The sequence below is a fragment of the Pygocentrus nattereri genome, chromosome 22 (genome assembly GCF_015220715.1).
Source record: "Pygocentrus nattereri isolate fPygNat1 chromosome 22, fPygNat1.pri, whole genome shotgun sequence".
In the NCBI taxonomy this organism is placed as follows: domain Eukaryota; kingdom Metazoa; phylum Chordata; class Actinopteri; order Characiformes; family Serrasalmidae; genus Pygocentrus; species Pygocentrus nattereri.
Genome location: NC_051232.1, coordinates 6,475,134 through 6,480,133, shown reverse-complemented (window position 1 = coordinate 6,480,133; position 5,000 = coordinate 6,475,134). Strand labels below are relative to the sequence as shown.

The 5,000-nt window shown below is 43.3% G+C and overlaps 1 protein-coding gene across 1 annotated transcript in view; it reads right to left on the bottom strand.

Moving 5' to 3' along the window:
• mtus1b (microtubule associated tumor suppressor 1b) overlaps positions 1–5,000 on the bottom strand; it is an 83,217-nt gene that overhangs the window by 26,781 nt on the left and 51,436 nt on the right. The gene's annotated exons all lie outside the window — the stretch shown is intronic.

Here is a 5,000-nt window from a genome sequence, read left to right as displayed (position 1 = left end):
GTAATAAGCATGTAATTACCACGCAGTCTGCTTCTCATTATGACTGTTTGCCAAAGCCGTCCTTTCATCTCAAAAACAAACACACACCAACTTACCACACACAGCATCAACCACACACACACCCACACACACAGTCGGCTGAGCATGAACACCCCCCCCCCCCCCCGCTGGATTTACCCTGTTTGCTCGTGCTGCCTTTGATGCTAATCTCCACCTAAACATCGACTAGCATTTCACTGCTCTGCAACTCTACACACACACACACAAACACACACACACACACACACACACACAGATCTCTATCTAACAGGGAGACATACAGCTACTGTTCTTTGCCACTAGCATAGAAGCATAAAAGAACCGTAGAGATGTTCAAACACATCATGTCACGTCTCATCCATCCACTCAAACAAGCTGCTGCAGCCAAGCTGAGCGTGAACCTACATCTACAGCTGACCTGAGTCGCCCTTATTACTACTCAACACTTTATACATTAATTAATGTTACGCATTAAAATCAGGCGCAAACAACCAAAGGCGAGTTTCTTGAGTAGCTGCTTCTGTAGAACCTCCCTTATTTATCAAAGCTGCGTAAAAAGAGTGCAGATGTGATCGTCTTTCAGGAGATACGAACTACAGAACTTCTGTACGACACGGAAACGAACGCAATCAGCTTCGGTGCGTGAAATCAAGCGCCAGCTCACCAGCACCTCATTAACATATCATTTACATTAAGCACGCCCTGATTCAGGGGTTGGCAACCTAAAAGTTAAAAAAAGCCATTTTGTCCTTTGAATAAAACTCAACCCGCCACATTTCATATCCCTTTCACCATGCATGTTTCAGTTCGTGCTAATGCGCTATTACAGGTTAACAAATATGATATAAATGAAAAACGCAGACCACGGAAGTCCGGAGCGACCATGAGATAGTTATAATATTCTGCATTGTTATTTTTAGACAATTTAATAAGTTAATTATCTCGTTATCTCGAGATCACAAAAGTTGTTATCTCAAGATAACAAGTTACTTATCTTGTTACCTCAAGATAACAGTCCAGAAATTGATAGCAAAAGCTCACAGCCTCTCTGGACTTCCTCAGCAGACTTACTTTGCTCTGCTTTAAGCTTTAGCTCAGCTGTAGCCGCTTTTCTCGAATCTCCGGCAGGAAACTTTTCCGCAAAAGTACAACAGTTTCTTGGAAAATGTCTCACAATGTTCGACTTTTTCTGAGCCTGAAGTCGCTTCTCATTCGCCAGCTTCTTGTTCGAATTTCCCATTCCACCTTAAATGGTGTCTGAGGTGCCAGAATGAAACCGCTGCACCATTTAAGGTGGAACGGGAGAATTCCAACGGGAACCTGGCGAATGAGGCATTGACTTCAGCTTCAGGACTTTTTAGTGTTTGACAGTTTCTCACTGCAGATTAAACGAATACAGCTGGAGTGATTATAAACGCAAATCAACGCAAACGCAAACCAAATGATACTACTAGAAACTATAAGCTAGCTGGTGTCTGCGTTGCTATGGTGACCAGCGGTGAAAGAGCCACATGCAGCTCTGGAGCCACATGTTGCCGACCCCTGATCTAATTCACCCAGATGTTTTGGTTGGGAGCCAATGAAAAGACAGCGTTCAATTGCTCATGAGCCAATGGCTGTGCTCGCAGGCAGTGTTTGAGTGAACTGCTCCCCCTACTGACCGAACCTCATAGTGTACGAAGACTGTAGAAAGTTTTCAGTATTTAATGTGATCATTTTCCAAAAAATAACATATTTAAAAGCTGTGTTGTTGTAGCGAGTGACACTAGCTGTGTTTATTTTGTGGGCGGAGTCAGTAATATATAACGCAGGTGTATATAAACACGGTGTAATATGTCTTTAAATGGAACAGGTGTGGCATTTGTGCATATAAACAAAGTCCATCCACTTTTGGACTGAATTGCCATGTGGACAAAATTATTATTGCACAAAGTCTTATTGTTATTTTCTACTTGTATTAGTATTATTGGTGTTACGGATGACTTTTATAGTATTTTTGGGTAACATATTTTTTCATGTTGCTCATGTATGACGCTCAAATTTACACTCCTATCAGACACTGATCTTACAGATATGCCAAATTTGACACTGACGAATAACAACACTGTCGGTGAAATTTGCGTGAACTAATTTCACGACCCTATTTCATCGTCCGCAACTTTGAAGCAGAAGTTTTCTGAGACAAATTTAGCGTTCAGCAATGGCGCCCCTAGTCTGGATCAAGCGTTGTAAGGTGATGAACGAACAAACGAATGAATGTTTAGCATCTGAAGTTTGTTTCTGAACTTGCAGAGCGGTGTGCAAAAGTTTAGGCGCCCCCGGTCTAATGACAATCGTGAAAATAAGTGGACACGTTCTCCACGGAGATCACGCGCCCGCACATTTTAAGCACAGTCACTGTTCATTTGTTGAAGTTCACACATTGGGGGAAAAAATTGAAAGACGAAATGTCAAATGTCAAAAGTCATGGGACATTTTAAACTGTATGCACAGCAAATGTATAGAAATTATTGCATTGAAACGAGCAGGAAAATACTACTTATTTTCACCCAGAAAACCGACAGTAATTCGAGTTCAAACGTTTGCATATGACTGTAGCGATGGAACAGCGTGTAAGACGGTGCCAGGGATCCCCCTGAGAGGAAGTGCTGAGGTCAGTCTGATGAGGGCCAGATAAACTGAGCAGTGATACGGGCGGATGGCTCAGCGTTATGCAGGCCGATTTGAGTGAATGAGGGTCTGTGCAGCGTGGACTGATGAGATGTTTACCTATTGGAGCCTGGCTGTGGAGACACAGACACAGAGGCCATTCAGACTGAGAGAGAGAGCGCCCCCTGGTGCCTGCGGTTAAAAAAAAACAACCAAACCATCGTCATCCTCCTCATCGTTTTCAATGTGTGTGTGTGGGGGGGGGTTGAGCAGGACAGAAAGGAGGAGGGAGGAGTGTGCTCTTCAAACTCAGTGTTAGAGATACAGGAACACACACACACACACACACACACACACACACACACACACAAAAACACACACAACCACACACACACACACACACACACTGGGAACACAGCAGGATGACCAGGCAGACATGTGTTAAAGGGACAGTGAGGTCCAGAATCAAATTTACACAATACCCTCCTCCCCACCTGAAGTGCAGTCAATCAGCCACGTCATGTCAAATGTCTGAAATTTACCCCGTTTCACACTGAAGCTATGAGGCTAATGTGGTAATGGAAGCTTATGTGCTCTGATCAGTTTCACCACTCGTCCAAATCATCACACCTACTATAAAAGAGTGATTCATGAGGTTATTCAGTTACTGAATCAATTACAGTAGTTACTCAATAACACGTCGCTACCAAAACATTCAGTATAATCACCAAATTATAAGAGTGACCAAATAGTTTATAGCTGTAAACAAAAATATCATAATTAATAATCACAATAAGTTACTGAATTCATACATACAACCAATTCATACTGGTTACTGAATATTCATACGGTTTACTGAATATTCATACTGGTCACTGAACAATTCATACTGGTTAATGAATATTCATACTGGTTACTGAATAATTCATACTGGTTACTGAACAATTCATACTGGTTACTGAATAATTCATACTGGCTATTGAATAATTCATACTTGTTACTGAACAATTCATACTGGTTACTGAATAATTCATACTGGTTACTGAATGACTCATTCTGGATTTTTGGCTAATTTGTAGAACCCATCTGAGGGTCATTATTCTAACTCGTCACATTTACACCCCTAATCTGACCGATCAATACGAGCCGAAGTGTCTGATTATCAGGTGCCGCTGTGTTAGAGCTGGACTCTGAGAGCTGGAGGGTCTCCAGCAGCAGATCTGTGGGGTAGATCAGAGAAAAGGTGGTCCGGGGAAGATAATCTGGGATTATGAGAATGAGGCCAGCGGCTGTGGTCAGATTAACACTCATCACACACTAAAAAACAAACCCACGGACACAGCAAAGGTCAGCAGACAGAACAGACAGAGGGATGGGCAGAGTGAGTGGAGGGATGGACAGAATGAGCGGAGGGATGGATAAAGTGAGCAGAGGGATGGATTAAACGAGCGGAGGGATGCACAGAACGGGCAGAGGGATGGACAGAACGAGCGGAGGGATGAGTGAAAGCAGCCCTGCCTCAGCTGGCCCACTTTGGCTGGGTCAGTGTGCCGTGTTTGAGTCCCGTAATCGGGTCTTATTGAACATGTGAGCTGTGAATGTGGGTCTGCAGACGAGCCAGAACTGGGGGCAAACCTGCGTACAGCTGCCGGACCACCGGCTCTGCCCACTGCATTAAAACCCACGTCTACCAGCCCTGCACAGTGCCCAAGACCACCACACTGCAAAAAACGATACCTTAGTAAATCACAAGATCGTAAAGTCATGAGTCTAATGTTTCTCGCGTTTATGTAGACACACTAACGGCTTTTAAGACGTTTCCACTTGCTTAGATATAAACAACAACAACAAACAGCAACAGCCCATTTATAGAAACAAAGCTGCTGTTTTGAGTTCATTGTTTTTGTGATGTCACAAAAACCGAACCGCTCACTTATTCAGTCGACAGCAGCTTAGCCCCGCCCACTCGTGTGAGGGTACAAGGAGTGTTTCAGCCCAGTTGGCTTTTCAAATGAGGAACAAAACAGGGGAACCAACCAGAACCAGTTTCGTGGTACGTTAAACCACGTGAACATTATACGTGGACCTCAAAAAAGGCCAAATAATTACGATCATTTGAAAACTAGATGCCGTTGAGCTGTGTTGTTGAACTGTCTATGCTCTGTAGAAGCCTGCACACTTAAAAAGATGGTTCTTCTAGGGTTCTTTAGCAAAGACGAAGGTTCTGTATAGAACCCTGAGCATTCAGCACTGCAACACTCCCTCTATACTGGAGTGTCACCAAAAAACTGTCAAATAATTTTAGAAAATGC